The sequence below is a fragment of the Equus caballus genome, chromosome 27 (assembly GCF_041296265.1).
Source record: "Equus caballus isolate H_3958 breed thoroughbred chromosome 27, TB-T2T, whole genome shotgun sequence".
Classification (NCBI taxonomy): Eukaryota; Metazoa; Chordata; class Mammalia; order Perissodactyla; family Equidae; genus Equus; species Equus caballus.
The window spans coordinates 19478168-19494199 of record NC_091710.1 but is presented as its reverse complement, the minus strand read 5'-3'; the positions used below and the strand labels follow the sequence as shown (position 1 = coordinate 19494199).

The window sequence follows — 16032 nt, the reverse complement described above, 5'->3', positions numbered from 1 at the left end:
TGTTATGGCCTTTTTCTGGGCCTGAATTTTCGCCACAATGTAGGGAAATATGCAAGGCCCTGATACCCAGAGCTTTGAGCATCCTGCAATGTCTTCTATCAATGAAGAGTGATGTTTTGTCTCCATCTTTACTCTTTCCCTGTGTCTAGTTAGCCGCAATTGAACGGGTGCCTGCTGACTCACTGGATGCTATTCAGTTTGCTCTGTCAGCTGTTTATTAATCTGTAACTTCCTGTTAAGATGCAGGGTGTGCTATCTGAAGAAACCTTACACAGCATGAGTTTTATTTGGGGACTGGATGTACCAATATATAAAGAGGATCTGTGAGAGTTACTTAGTCCTGCAAGCTGTTTTTTGGGGCGCTCACAGTGTGCCAGGCCCTGCTCAGTGCACTGGGGGAGCAGGAATGAACGCGATAGTCTCCACTTCCAATTCTTTGCCATCTACTCCAGGGTCACTAGCGCCATAGAGTGTGGTAAGTGCAGCCATAGATGTGCAAGGCATAGCAGGATGCAAGGGGGAGCTGGAAAATTCTAGAGGAACAGAGGAGCGAGAGGCTTCCACAGAAGAGGCTCTGGAAGGGAACCTAGGACAGATTTTCAATGGGTGGATAACGTGACAAGATGTCACATTTTGGTGACAATGTGAGGGGACAGGAAAGAGCTTGAAAGTGGGAGAATTATTTGAAGGTTATTTTAGACGCTGTTGCAATTATTTAGGCAAGAGAAATAAGGGTCTGGTTGAAGACAGAGAGAACGGATGCAGAGGAGATCTGAGCGGATGTTTACAAGATGATGGGGCAGTGGGAGGTGAGGAAAAAAGAGGTGAGTGAAGATTTTTGTTTTGGGATGTTTGGTAAATGACGTTGCCATTAGATAGAATGGAAAAGAAAGAGAAGCAGGTGTGTTGAGTGAGGGCTGTGGAGACAAGGGGTTCACTTTTGGACCTGTTGAAATTCAAGTGCCTTGTGGGAACACCATTTATTCATTGGAAATCCAAATCTGTAGCTTGAGAAAGAGGTCTGGGCTGGAAATACAGATGTGAGGGACATCTAACAATTTGGAAGCATGATTCTATTAAAAACGGATTGTGTTTGGGGCTGGTCTGGTGGGGCGCAGTTAAGTTCACAGGCTTCACTTTGACAGGCTGGGGTTTGCCAGTTGGGATCCGGGTGCAGACCTAGGTACTGCTTATCAAGCCATGCTATGGCAGGCGTCCCACATATAAAATAGGGGAAGGTGGGCAAGGATGTTAGCTCACGGCCAGTCTTCCTCAGCAAAAAAAAAGAAAAAAGAAGAGAATTAACAGCAGATGTTAGCTCAGAGCTAATCTTCCTCAAAAAAAAAAAAAAAGAAAGAAAGAAAAAACCCAGATTGTGTTTTCTGTTTATGGAGCTTGACAAATGAATAGTGCTTCAAAAGTATATAGTGTTTAACTTAAAATATAGTTTTCAGGTAAAACGTAATTAGATTCCAGATCATGGCTTTTTTTTTTAGTGGTGTCGGCTTTTATGTTGGGGGTTGGGCATATGAGGAGAGGAAGAGTCCAGTACAAGCTGAATACAATCTACAAATTGAACGTCAGGCTGTTAACATTGATGTTAAAAGCGTTACTTGCCCTTTCAGGATTAGAGATTTAAAAAACACTCAAACTATGCAAAACCGTGCCGTTGCATTTAATCTTGGAACTCTGTAAAATGAAGGTTCTTTCCCAACGGTGCTTCACTCGTCCACAGGAAGTCGGTGAAAATGTGAAAGGCCTGTCATCTTTTACCGTTCAAAGTGGAATTTTCAAGAGTATCGTTTTGTAAAATTGTCCTTTGTATCCAGGAGTCTAACCTAACCCAAACCTTAACTCTAATCCTGAACGTAGCCTTAACCCTGACTGCAGCCCCAGCCCTGACCCGAGGGTACCAACTCCAGTGTAAATTGATGCCTACGTCTACACCTAAAACTGCACCTCATCTAAGCTGAACGCTAACCTTCCCACTAACCCCAAACCCGGCTGTGACCCTAACTCTAACCCTAATTCTAGCCCTAACCCTATTTCTTGTCACTAACCCTAACTTTAACCCTAGAACTGGCTTTTTTAGAGGTCAACCTATTAGGGGAAAATGTTCTTTAGGTCTCCAGTAACTAGATAATCAAAACTGAGACACGAATTCCAGATTACACGAGTGATCTAGAAGCAGACCGTCGGCAGACCATGTTTAACACCACATCGTGATTAGGTAGCCTGACCTTTCTGGAAAGATACCCAAAGGTCTGGGTATCATTCCTGGATGTGTACAGGACATCCTTGCTTCTGCTCTCTCATTTCAGGAAGTGTCCCTAATAAGGGGTGCTGTGAAAATTCAGTGAATATCTCTGAGAGGCAAGATCCAAACTGAGGGTACATTTTCCTCGACTTCACCCAGGTGTCTGCTAACCTTGATCCAGCCTCTAGACTCCCCACAGTGTGGGATTCTCTTACTTCAGAAGACAACAGAGGGCCAGGGCTCTTCCATTTATATCGAAATCCCAATGTGACCAAATCTAGACCTTACCAGCCAGAAGTCACCCGGATTAGACAAGCAGTCCTTAAGACGGTGCAGTATGAGGCTCTGGGAGTTACAGAAGTAGATTTTGTATTGCATTTAAAGACTTTACAGCCAAGCTGAGGAAAGATGATTAACATGAAACAATGAGAGAGTGTGACAGGACAGAAGGTAATTCAGCGCTGCGTTGTGCGGCACAGACCTGCATACTGAAGTGGTCCAAAGGGTGGGCAAAATTTTCTCATTTGTGTAGCACTTGACAGCTTTCCAAAACTTGGTAACACACCTTCAATCTTTCTAGGATCCTGAGAGGCTGATATAGGGCAGGTGTTAGTAGAATCATTCATATTTGCTTGTGCAGAAAGATGCTCAGAGAAGATAATTACTTCCCCCAACTTCCCTAACACAAGCAGCAAAGCAGAGTTTTGAACTCAAGCCAGCCAACTGCAGATCCAATGGGAAGCTCACCCTGCTTCGCAGAGTAAATGAGACTTGAACTGGGCCTCAGAGGACTGAGTAAAATCTGAACAGATGTGGGGAAGCGAGAGTGCTCTGAACGGGGCAAATACCACAAGGAGAAGGCATGAAGCCAGGAAGCGGATAGTGAGCAGACAGAGAGCAGTGGATGAGGTAGGACTGGACGGGAACATGGGGCTTTGAGAGCCAGGCAAAGGTGTTTCTATGTCATGTAGGTTTCACTAAGAAGTCAACGATGTTTTTGAACTGGACAGTGGCATAAAGAAAGATCCGTCTCACAGTGGTGGGCAGGGAGGGCTAGAACAGGAAGTCCCAGAAGCAGGAGGGCCATCAGAGTGGCTTTGGGCTGTGGCTACAAGGAAGGGCCCAGAATAGAGTGGCAGGGGTTGGTATAAAACAGAAATAAATGGGTAAAAGAGAAAGGCAATTCAAAGGGATAGACTTAGTATTTGATTGAGCAGGAGAGGTGGAGAAAATGAAAAAATCAAAGAATTCCAAGTTTGAAATAACTGGTGTGCGGCCTCAGGCAAGTCCTGGAATCTCTGTGGGCCTCTCATCAGAAGAAAACGTGATGGCGGAACGTGGCGGCAACCCTCACCTCACGGGGCGTGAAACAGGGTGTGCATGCAGAGTGAGTGGAGGCATCAGTTGATTTAATGAAGGGAGCAATTTTAAAATGTCTAGAAAGATATGCTCAAGAACATTATTTAAGATAATGAAAAATTTGGAAATATCCAAATGCTCTACAATAGAGAAAGAAGTAAGTAAATTATTAGTATTATGTAGAAATTAAAATCACAGTTGAAGAAATGGAGACATAAATATTCAAAATATAAAGATGGGGAGAGAACGAGACTCAATACTATCTGAATATTATTAAAAATAAAGATATGAAGAGAAAAAAGGATTGGAAGAAAGCATTAAGAGTGGTTATCACTGGCTGATGGTAATGTGGCTGAATTGTATTATCACTCTTGTACTTTGTACTTTTCTAGAATTTCCAAATTTTGTACAATGAGCTTTTATTACTTTTATGATGAGAAAAAAATATTTAGGAAAAAAGAAAAAGAAATGAGATCAACTACTACTGTTTAAAATCTTTAGATGTATTGTGCCCCTTATAACTGTTTCGAAATAAAACAGCGTCTAATAGGCAGAGAGGTAGCATTCTTCTCTCTGACTTAGAAGGTATCAGTGGAGTGGAATAGATTCCCAGACACAGCAGAGAGGAGGTGACCTTCATGGGAAAAAGGGAATAGAGTCGAAGAAGATAAAAGGCTGCAAAAAACAGAGCAGAGACACATGCCCTAACTGAAAGGAAGTCTGAGCTTTCCTCTGCAAGGCAGTCTGACCTTTGGAAGCTGTTTACAGCCCAGAGAAGTACAAAGCCACTCCGGAAGTAGATAAGAACGCAGTTATGTCACAGTTGCAAACAATGCTTCATTATCCGAAGTATTTCATTAGGTTTGCTAACCTCAAGGAGACCTTTGCCAGGATCCCTCGTGGTTTTCTGCTAGGACTGCCAAATGTTTTCAATGAGTGTGCATTCAGGCATAAATGAAAATTGGCCATCCAGTGACGTTGTGTGTTGAGAATTTTTTATGAGTATATATATATATAACTAAATAAAATATTTCTTGGAAATAAGACCACAAGTGTGCCCTTGAGGAAAATAATAATTGAAAACCAATAGAGTAATTATCTTAGAATCTTGATATTGATCTTGATCCATGATAAGTTCTGGCTTTCTGGTTAGTAAACGGATAATATCACAGGGCTCCTTATTTGAGGCAATATGGAGTGGTAAAATGGTCTTTGACTTTAAGTTTTCTGCTAAATGTGTTATTTCCCATTACCTTGTACCATCACTTAAATCGAAAACGATGGGAATTATCTTTAACAGATAGATAAGTTTCTGACAAATGGAGCCTTCCTTTTGGTTTATCTTGGAATTTATTTTACGTTTACCAGTGTGTTGCTGTTTTCCACCAAATATATGCTACTCAAAGTTCGAAGAACTCTCTTCAAATGTTTTTTCTCCTCCCTACAATTTACCCTGTCCTTGCCCATGCCATCACTGTCATTCTGGATGTCACTCTGCCGTATCACAGGTGAAGCACGCTGGGGTCTGCCTGGTAGAGGTTCAGAGTTCTCTAAATATACAAGTCCCCAACCCCCAATAAACACCCAATCTGCAAAGGGTCAGGGAGCATCCTCTCTGTCTGGCTTTCTTTAGAGTCGGCTTGTTATTAGACTTTGGGTAGATTCACATGTGCTAATTTTCTTGGCTGTGCTCACTTTTGTAAAAATGGCATAAGAAAAATAAAGTAACCTTGCAAATAATGGAAGAATCTGAATTTCTCGACACCTCTTGCCATCCACCAGTATTTGTGATTCTTGCTTATATTTTACATGCCAAGTGGCCGAAACTGCTCCACATAGAGATGGAAGATTTGCCCAGTTGTAAGGTATTTTTCAATGTAGGTTGTCAAAGTAAACACTGTAAGACTTTCTGCTTATGATAGGACATAAAGGATGCCAGAAACATTAGGAAAACAAAAATGAACACGTCGATACTAGTTTTTTAGAAGTTGGACCTCATTAGAGTATGTCTGTATCTTCAAAACGTCTAGGAGGAGGAAAGCGAACACTGCTGGGAAGAAAGGTCAGAGGATAGTAACGGAATGGGAACTTTTGGACCTTGTTTATATAAATGAAATAATTAGGCCTAAGATGGCTTTTCTATTGTAGCCTTCTCACCCCCTATTTGTACTTGAATGACTGTCAAACCACAAGTTAGCACACCGTGTGTAATCAGTATGCTATCTGGCGCTCCGTGAGAGGCCACTGTTTCTGTAACTTTTGCTGACCGGTGCACTTCCTGTACTGCTCTGGCTTCACTGCCAGGGCCCGAGGGTCCGGTTACACTCAGCTCGTTTTAGAATCACTGTCCCTTTCTCTCTTGGCTGGCAGAAGTGTCCCTTGCTGAACTTATATCATTCTAGTACTGAAAAAACCTCCTCTTTTGACAAATACATACAAGCAGAGAGCTGACGGGCTTACCTACATCTGTTTGAAGAAACTTTTAAATCTTTCTCCAATTTCTGATTCCTAACGTGCTTGAGACGTGTACCTTTTACAGCTTCTCCTTGACAAGTAAGCCAAGATGATGTGGTTTTTGTCATGACCTGCAGTGTAGAAGATAAGGAGAATGAGGAAGAAACGAATTTGAAGATCTTACAGAGGGAAGGGACTGGGAATTTCCCTCTGTTGTGGAGTCTACTGGAATAAACAGTCATTAACACCAGGCCGCTTAACTGAGTGCATTTTCTATTTTAAGTTTCAGACACAACCTCAAAGCAAAGAGGAACCTCTCCAGGGACCTGAGGCAAGCCCGGTAAGTCACTGCTTAGGACTGAGACTTTCATGTGAAGAAAAACACCAGCAAGAGTAAATTTTAGGAAGAAATGTCTGGGTCCTTAAAACATTCTATCCTTTCTGTAGCCACGACTGTGTGAAAATAAGAACCTCATGAGGGGGGAGGGGCTTCGGGGGATCTCGTGGCTTTGGAGCAAAGAGAGACAGAAAAATATGCTTTGTTTTACTGTCTAAATCCACTCTAGCACAAAAGCAAATTGCCAGTGGCCTGGGTATTTGAGGATGTAGGCAGGTTGACCATCTGCGAATTACGCTATCCTTTCAGTATGTTCTGAAATCCTGACTGGTTGGGCATGTAGAGTTTTCATGAACATACACTGAGGAATGATTTTACTGGAGACTCAAGTCCATCCTGATTTAAGGAGATCTAGTTCCATTTTTAAAAAACCTTTGCTTTTTGCCTTTTATTTAACAATATCGTTAGTATTAAAGAGACAAAACAATAGCCAAAGCATTGAGTTGATGACAAATACGTTATAAAGAGCAACTGTAAATAGTAACAATATTAGAAAATATTGTCATATATTTCCAAAGCTGGACATTTAAACTTCAAAAAACAGAAGTAGAAAAGATAACTTTTTACTTTCTACTTAGCTATAAAAATTGACTTTGGTTTTGTGCTCAGACCCACTAAGTTGGCCTCTATCTGGCTCTTTGCCCTTATCAAGCAAGTGGGGAAATACCTAAATGTGAAATCATCGCAGTTTATTAAATGTCAAAGAGAAACTTGTCAGCCAGAGATATCAGATAACCCATTGCTTTGCAGTGCAGTTGCTAACCACAGGAAACGTCAGTGTTCCCTTTAGAGACAAACGATGGTTACACAAAATGCGTAGTTTATAAATAATTAGGGAAAAAAGGTTCGAAAGCATGACACTCGTGTTATGCTCTGTGATTCTAAGAAGAATAAATATTACAATTCGCGTCGCTAATAACAATTGTTAAGTATCAGTGCGTTAGAAACTGTGAATGTAGACTAAATTGCCGCGAATTCAATATTCTCAGTTAGACAAACGGGCAGGAGAGCAGCACAGGAGTGAGATTTCAAGGACAAGTGTGGGGGCGGGGCACTGTCTAGGGCGCATGGGACAATCTTTTGTGGATCTGAACTGATAAGACAGGGTTCTCAGGAAGGATGCTGTCAGTCCTGAGATACGATTTTCTCCCCTCTGCCTTGGGAATGTCTTCCCTGAGACGAGGGGAGGAATGGAGCTTTCTCAGTCTCCTCTCTGGATGTTCTCTCTTTGTCTTTGAAAGGGAGGAAACGAAATTCCATGGAAGGGATCCTGACCAACTTAGAGAAACCCTAAGGGAATCTATGGCATTCTAGAGGGTCCATCCTTGGGTGAGGCTAGGAAAGCCGATGAGCCCCCTGCAATCTTATGCAGAGCTGCTGGTTGAAGAACCACTCTTTGCATAGGTAGAGTGTTTGAGAAAAGCACCCACACAGGTGGAGGAGAGATAAGTCTTTGAACTGTGGCTGCCTTTGAGGTTGGGCTGCCTTCTGCTGCTCTAGCAATAAAAAACACTCTGTATCTCAGGATATTTATGAAAGAATGGGCCCAATTCAAGACCTCTCCGCTTGCTTTGTATAGGGTGTCTGTGTGTGGAGAGAGAGAGAAAAAAAAAAACGCTTCCTGACCTGTAAACAAATACAGGTCAGCCAGTGAAATTTAAGAACACTGTAATTGGGTCAGTCTTGCCCAAACGGTGATGGAGAGGGTGTGGACAATGAGAGAAACTGAGGCTTACTGGGGTGGCTTTGAATTCGATCCAGGAGGGTGGAGATGATGGCTCAAGTGGAGAATCAGAATACCGGAGCATTAAGATCATAGTAAGGAAGAGAGGTGTGTGAGGATCAAGGCGAGGAGAGAAGTTGGAAGAAATAAAGGTGTGGTGAGTTGAAAGCAGAATGGGGCAGGTTGAAAGGAATAGTGATGAATGACTGAACTGGTTCTGGTTGGTCTCTGCCCAGCCCACCACCCATAGAGAGCTAGTCTGACCCACCCAGGAAGGGGAGGTAAGGCACATGAAAGCTCTCGATGGTCCAGCTCCAAGCTCATAGGTTGTGAGGGCTCTCTGAGTGTGGTGGGTTCCCACAGCTGATTCCTTTGCTGGGAGATGAGGGAGATTTCATGAGTTTTTAAAGAATCCCCTCTGGGCATCTCCAACTGAATTCACGGTAGTGAGTGGGTGGACCCAGTGAGGTGGATCTTGACTTGCCTGGCTGGTCATTTTCAACCTCTTTGCTCAGCCCCTTTGACTAAGGTCTGCCTCCAGTTTCATTCTGCTGAGGTGAGGTAGGCTTGACCCTGACAGAAAGCATTGAGGAAACATTCCCATTTGTAAATGACTCTGTCTGGCTCCCATCTGCCCGCTGCCCCACTGACCCAAGGAAAGAAATGTGCGCCTGCGCCCAGCCATTGGTGGAAGGTGCTGTACTCCCAATACAGACCCTTTCTTTTTCTGCTCTGCCACATCAGGCTGATCCAGCAACACCATCTCAGACCACCCTTTATGCTGGTGCCGAACTCTCCGTGTAGCCCTTCTGAAGCTCCTCTCCCACTTGGCCTGTGGTTGGGGTGAAGCACCCTCTCCTCCTCCCCTACAGTGAGGTGAGGGTGGTGGAGGCGAGCATAGCACACCACAACTCAATCCAAAATCTCTCCGTCCTCTTCATCTTCACGTTCAGTCTTTTTACAGCTTGATTTGGGTGATGGGTTAAGCTTTCTAAAGGCAGTTTTCAGCTCTTCCATGCCTTGTCTAGATGGTCTTTGAAATTTGGCAGTACCCGGAACCTATTACTGTTCAGACTTTGGGGAAAAACTGAAACAAAACAAGTCACATCCCAATCTCCTGTTAAAACTAAAAATAAAAACTACTAATGAGAAAGAGGAAGCACCCATTAAATATGACGAAAATGTGCTGAGACTCCAAAAGCTTTCAGAAGAAAACCACATGAACCATCTAAAAAGCTAGTTAAACACTGATTTTTTTTCTAGTCAAATTACAGCAGTAGTGACACCTTATTGCCTCAGTAATTTGATGCCACTTCACAAGTCAGTTCAGATATTTCTCCTGTATCAAAAGTATATAATTCAATATTTTTCTTGCTGCTTACTATTTTAGTCAAGGCAAGAGTTTGGTGCTATTTTTTAATATGATAGAATAAAATTACTGGAAATTATATTCAGTGAATATATTTGGACCCTTGACACCATCTAATGATATAAATTAGGTATTTCAAAACTTCTATCAAGTCCCAACTTTCTTTAGATAAATTTGATTGGCCAGTTATGCTTAAAAGGAATATTATTTTGACTCACACAATAATTTTTATCCAATACCTTCTTTAACATTTCCATTCAGAGCAAAGTTTATAATAACTGATGAAGATCTGAAAACAGTGGTTCCAATTCTATTCTCAGCGTATGTTTGCTTTTGGTGATATTGTTCTTGTTATTTACTATCCTAATTTACACTGAATAGGTTTTTTTTAAAACCTAGCTTAATTCCTTGGGAACAATTAAAATCTTATATCAATTAAATAAATATTGGCTAGAAGATTCAGGCATTACGTTTCGTTGTTGCAAATTAGACTGTAAGGCAGTCAGATAACTTTAAATTACAGATGATATGTATTAAATTAATCAACATCTTGCATTCCAGAATGAATTGCTAAAACTTGAACTGTTTTTCAGCCACCATTCCTGAGTTTCTTTTTGAGTTTAAATTCAGTAGGGAATTGGAATTTTTCTTATTTTGTGAGCAAGTATCAAAATCTGTGAGCTGATCAAAATCTAGCGCTGCATGACAAATAAACCCAAAACTTAGTGTCTCAAAGCAATGACTCTCAGGTGGTATTTCTCTTGGTTTTGTGGATCAGGAATTTAGGAGTGGCTCTGCTCAGTAGTTCCGGCTCATAGCGTCTCGGGTGGTGCAGTTGATGGTGGCTGCAGTGGTATCAGCAGCGTGCTGGAGCATCTGGGAATTGGCTAGGCATCTTTGTCTTTGTGTGGTCTTTCCTCATGACTAGTTTGTGCTTCGTCACAGCACGGCAGCCTCAGACATCTTACATGGCGGTTCAGGGCTCCAAAGCCTCGTGTCTTGAGACAGCGAGCCAGGAGGAAATCCTATTGCTTATAATGACCTTGCCTTGGAAGTCATCCTGTGTCACTTCTGCCATATTCTAGTCATTGAGACAGTCAACAAATCCCACTCAGGTTCAAGGGGAGAAGACATAAACTCCATCTCTTGATGGGAGAGTTGAAAAGTTCTAGAAGAGTATGTGGGATCAGGAATGTTGTCCATTTTTGGAAAATACAATATGCCACAGTTTCTTCTCCGGCTACAATAATCCACATCCCAACGATATGCAAAATGAATTCATCTGCTCCGTCACGAGGCACCAGGCTCAGGCTTAAGGTTCAGGATCAAGTTATCTAAGTCAAGTAGAGGTGCAGCTAAGGCTCCTCAAGCACAGTGATTCATGTACAGCTCCTTGAACAGCGCTCCTGTCAATCTAAAGACTTGCAAACTAAGAGACAACTTATCTGCCCTCTACCTGTGCAACCTATAGTAGTCAGTACACCATACGACAACCAATATAGACACTCTCCTTCCAAAAGGGGCAAACAGGAAGCACACAATTCTAAAAACCAGTCAGGCTCATGTTACCAGGTTCTTGATTAGGGCTCAAGCCTGCTACTGTAGGAGTGATTCTTCTTAGCTCTTAATTCTGCCCTCTGGGCTCTTAATTCCTCTCTTTGAATAAAACGTAGCCCATGTTTGCAGTGGAGTAGTTTCCCTATCCTGCTTCCTGTCTGTAGAAGCTGTGGGTCCAGAGGTCTCTATTTTATAATGTTTCTATCCTTTTCTGTCCCACTTGATGTTGTTTCTGCTGGTACAATTCTCCTAAAAACTTTGTGGTTTTCCTATAAATCATACTGGGGTTCACCCAGTAGAAAAATGGCAAAATATTTGAAAAGAAAATGTTCAGAAAAAAATTCAAATAACCCTTAAACATATGAAAAGAAGCTTACTTTTTCTCAAAATAAGAGAAATTCAAGTTAAAATTCACTAAGAGATCATGACGGGCCTTCTAGAGTGCTAGTAATTTTCTGTTTCTTCATCAGTGTGCTGCTTACATGGGTGTGTTCAGTTTGTGAAAATTCACCATCTGTGCACTTATATGTCCACGTTTCTGTATGCATATTATACTTAATTAAGTAGTTAAAAAGCAAACTACACTGAGATACCACATCTCATTTATCAGGTAGATAAATATCCCCAAATTAGACAGTATATCCTCTAGAAAAGGCAGTGAGGAAACAGGCACTCTTATACAATGCTGGTGTGCATGCAGTCTGGTGCAACTCCCATAGAGGGGTAGTTATAGTATCTAGCAAAATTATATGTACATTCATCCTTTGACCCAGTAATCCCACTTCTGGAAATCTATCCCAAAGATATGCAGGCAAAATTATGAAGTGACAAAATGCACAAGGCTACTCATTGCTATTTTGTTTGAAACAGTAAGACACTTAAAAAAAAACCCAAATGTCTATCAGTAGGAATCTGGTTGCTATTACTTTCAAACAAAAGATTACTATGTAGCTGTAAAAGGAATGACAGTGATCTCTATACACTGCATTGGAATTTTCTCTCCTGGATATTACTTAAGAACATGAGCTATGGAACAGTGTTAAAAAGAGGGAGCAGGAGAAACAATACATGAATTTACCCATAGTTTTTTCTGTTTGTTTAGTTTTTGGGTTTTTTCACTGAGAAAAATTCACCCTGAGCTAACATCCACTGCCAATCTTCCTCTTTTTGTATGTGAGCCACCACCACAGCATGGCCACTGGCAGGTGAGTGGTGTAGATCCATGCCTGGGAAGCAAACCCAGGCTGCCACAGTGGAACACATCACACTTAACCACTAGGCCACCAGTGCTGGCGTGAATTTACCCAAAGTTTTAAAAAGAAACAAATGAAGACTGAACAAAACTAATAAAAAATTATTACCTATGGGGACAGAGGGAACAGAGTGGAGGCAACCGAGATGAATCTTGCTTTATAATTTTTACTTTGTAAACCTGAAATGTTTTACATAATTTCAAAAAAATTAAAAAGCACCTTTAAAATTGAATACAAAAGGAAGTCCCTAACTGTATATCAAGTTCACAAAGTGTCCCAATTTATTGTGTCATCGGGACACTGTTGAGAGTGAAGGGAGTGGTGTTAATAATATTATGGGACAACAGGTATAAAGTGGACTCACCTGGTCCAGAGGGACCCATGACTCCCCCAGGCTGGACGTTATTAAGGAGTCACCCTTACTTCTGTTAGATGTGGTCGTGTCAGTCATAGACGCATAGTGGAGTATTTATAGGTGACATGACATAACGTATGGGGTTTGCTTGCAAACATTGCTTCTCCAAACTTGTGCGTGCATGAGAATCACCTGGAGAGCGTGTTGAAACATGGAGTACTGAGCCTCATGCGCAGAGATCCGGATTCACTTAGTCTACACTGGGACTGAGCATTTGCATTTCCAAAGATGTTCCCCGTGATGCTGATGTTGCCGGTATTTAGACCACACTTTGTGTAGCACTATTTTAAAGCATTTTACTTCAGCTATAATGTGTGTGTCCCCATTTAAAGCTCTTTCAACACACTCACAGGCACACCAGTTCACCCTCTGCCTCCCTGAGTGGGTTTGTGCGTGCGTCAGTGGGGGCTAGCTGCAATGAGACTAGCAGTGTGTAGATCATTGTGGATGTTGCGTGATGCATACATGAAGTTACTTTACTGTTCTGTCCTCCTTTGTGTATATTTTAAAATTCCCTTCACAGGAAGTTTATAGATTTTTTTCAATTCAGGAGGGAGAGGCTCAACTCAAATAAGCCTCTTGTATTGCCTTGAATCCCTTGGTTGAATTTCATTGATTTTTAAAAATTTTTTATAAGAATCATGTTTATCCTTTTGCCATAGTAAAAGCCAATAAAAGAGAAACACATAAAAAGTTCACCCTAAAGCTATTATCTGTGATCCACATTGTATAATTATACATATGGTTGGGACCCAACGCAATGGAAATCCTTCAGAGTTTGATCAGAGAATGAATCCATATTTAAAAATAAATGTTGAAATTTGAAAATAGACATAGAAAGACTTTCTCTTCTATGTGAAAGGAACTCTTTAGTCATTCTTCTGTATCACTTTGCCTCTATCCTAGTTTTTCCTAGTTTTTCTCTTTCCTTTTCTGTGATGTGTTTCTGTTCCTATACGTCTCTCTTCTTTTCCCTTCTCTTTTCTTGATCCTCCCCCTTCTGTCTCTTTTCTCCTTTCCTCCATCCTCTCTGCCTTTCTAAATATATTTAGATTATTTTTATTTTTAAGTAAAGTTCAGCATCATCTGTTCATAATTTGCAAAGAGATGGGTTATTTTATATTTTTCTCTCAAAAACTGAATTGCTTTGAATGTACATGAAGCCTTTAGTTGGTTTCTTTTTAAACACCTGACTATAGTCAGTAGACTTTCATAGGAAAAAAACGTCCACACCACTAAAGTGACCAACCACAGATTTGGCTCTGTAAGCTGTTTGCTTTCTTCCTCAGTGTGCTCCTGGAGATGGCCTATAGTTTGACTGAAACATGTGCTTTTACACTAACCATGCAATCTCCATTTGTGAAAGGTTTCATTCCCCGCTCCCCGCACTCTGAGGGCTATATGATCTAGCACAGTATGGTAAAACGCTGCAGTATTTTACAATTTTTTTAAAAATGTACATTTTGTAACAGTTACAAAAGAGCAGACTATGACTCACACAGTTTTACTGGAGCCATCCTTCAGCCCAGTTCACGAATAATAGGACCTCAACAATATTTTGTTGGATGAAACATCAACAGAAGCTGATAATTTAGAGTTTGAGAGATCTGTTTAGGAAATGATTGCAAGCATACACTCCCTCGCTAGCTTATGTCGCATGTTTAGCCTTATGGTTTGTTCTATTCCATATACAAACATACATACATTCAAAGTTGTGGGAGGTTTTGGTTTTTTTTAATGAAGAAGATTGGCCCTGAGCTAACATCTGTTGCCAGGCCTCCTCTTTTTGCTTGAGGAAGATTGTCACTGAGCTAACATCTGTGCCAATCTTCCTCTATTTTGTATGCAGGACTCTGCCACAGCATGGCTTGACGAGTGGCGTATAGGTCTGTGCCTGGGATCCAAACCCACAAACCCTGGGCCTCGGAAGTGGAGCACGTGAACTTAACCACTGTGTCACCAGGCCGGCCCCTGTTTGAAGTTTTAATAGGGCATTTTTGGTTAACCACAGTCCTTGCTCACTTTTAAACAAAGAGTTTAATATCTTAATAAAATTTTACTTTCAAATACTTCTCTGAAGAATGAAACAACAAACAACAAACTCACAGATTTCTTAGGCAGAAAATACAGGCCAACTATCAGAACAGATAGACAGTGTTGCCCAGTGCCTCCTGGAATGACAACACCAGCAGCTGACGTTTGCGTGGCGCCTGCTCACTTGTGGCATGTTCCTAACTGTTTTAGATTACATGTAATTAATTTACAATAACCATGTAATTTTCACAACTATCTTATGAGGTAGGGACTTTAAATAATAATTGGAGATAAAAATAAATTTGCCTCCATAAATAAATTTAGAGAGAAATAAATTTGCCTTAATAGACTCACGTATAAAATGGGTATAGTCAACAAATTTGATGGTGGGAAAACAATGGAAGGTATAACAAAATCGTTTAAATTAACTTCTAAACAGATATTTTAAGAAACTACTGAATAGTTTGACTAGAACACTTTTTGGCATGTGGTTCGATCTTAAAATGTTCAAAAAGAAGCGTTTATTTAAGAAGTCTCAATCATTTCGTGAAATATGTAAGTCAAATCATTACGCTGTACCTCCTAAACTTATTCAGTGCTGTATGTCAATTATATCTCAATGAAACTGGGAAAGGAAAAAAGTCTCTTCAGACTAAAAGTCTCTAGGTTAAGCAAAGAAATTATTCAATGCAACATACAATTTGAAAATAACGAAGGGAGAGATTCAAAGGAAGTCAGTAGCCTTATTTCCAGGGCTCTTTCATGATAGAACCAGAGGAAGACACAGGGACATACGGTGTCTGCCACAGGGGTTTGCTCTGTTTCTTTTTTCTGCTAGCCATAAGGAAGAGAACACTCAGGATTTTGGAGCAGAGAGGAAGAAAAGCAACTTTCTCCTAGGAAAGAAGATTCAGGGAATTTAGATTCCTGGAATAATCAGGAGATAGATACAGATAAAGACCTAAGAATTAGAATAAGGAAGTAAAGCAATAGGCTTTCTTGTCAGGCAAGGTTGTTCTGTGCATACAATGCATATGTCTTAGTGATTTCTGATCTTCAGAAAAGGCTCCGTGAGTCTTATTCAAAAGTTAGTAGATATTTTTCATCTCAATATATTTTTAGAAAAGAATAACTGGCTGAATTGTGGCCAACGTATTATTTCTTAGCTGGAAAGTACGCATAGCTCCCCTGTGTATGCAAACTGCACAGCCTCG

At 41.0% G+C, this 16032-nt stretch overlaps 1 protein-coding gene across 4 annotated transcripts in view; it reads left to right on the top strand.

Moving 5' to 3' along the window:
* Nucleotides 1–281: 281 nt before the first annotated feature.
* The window catches only part of PSD3 (pleckstrin and Sec7 domain containing 3), a 646842-nt gene continuing 631091 nt past the window's right edge, over nt 282–16032 (top strand). For 3 of the 4 annotated variants that reach the window (XM_070253287.1, XM_070253276.1, XM_070253279.1), the window contains exons 1-2: nt 5899–6169; nt 6354–6410. The gene's annotated coding sequence lies outside the window, so the exon portion shown is untranslated. Of the gene's footprint in view, nt 476–5898; nt 6170–6353; nt 6411–16032 lie in introns of those variants that run through there. The other variant, XM_070253277.1, reaches the window with a different exon arrangement.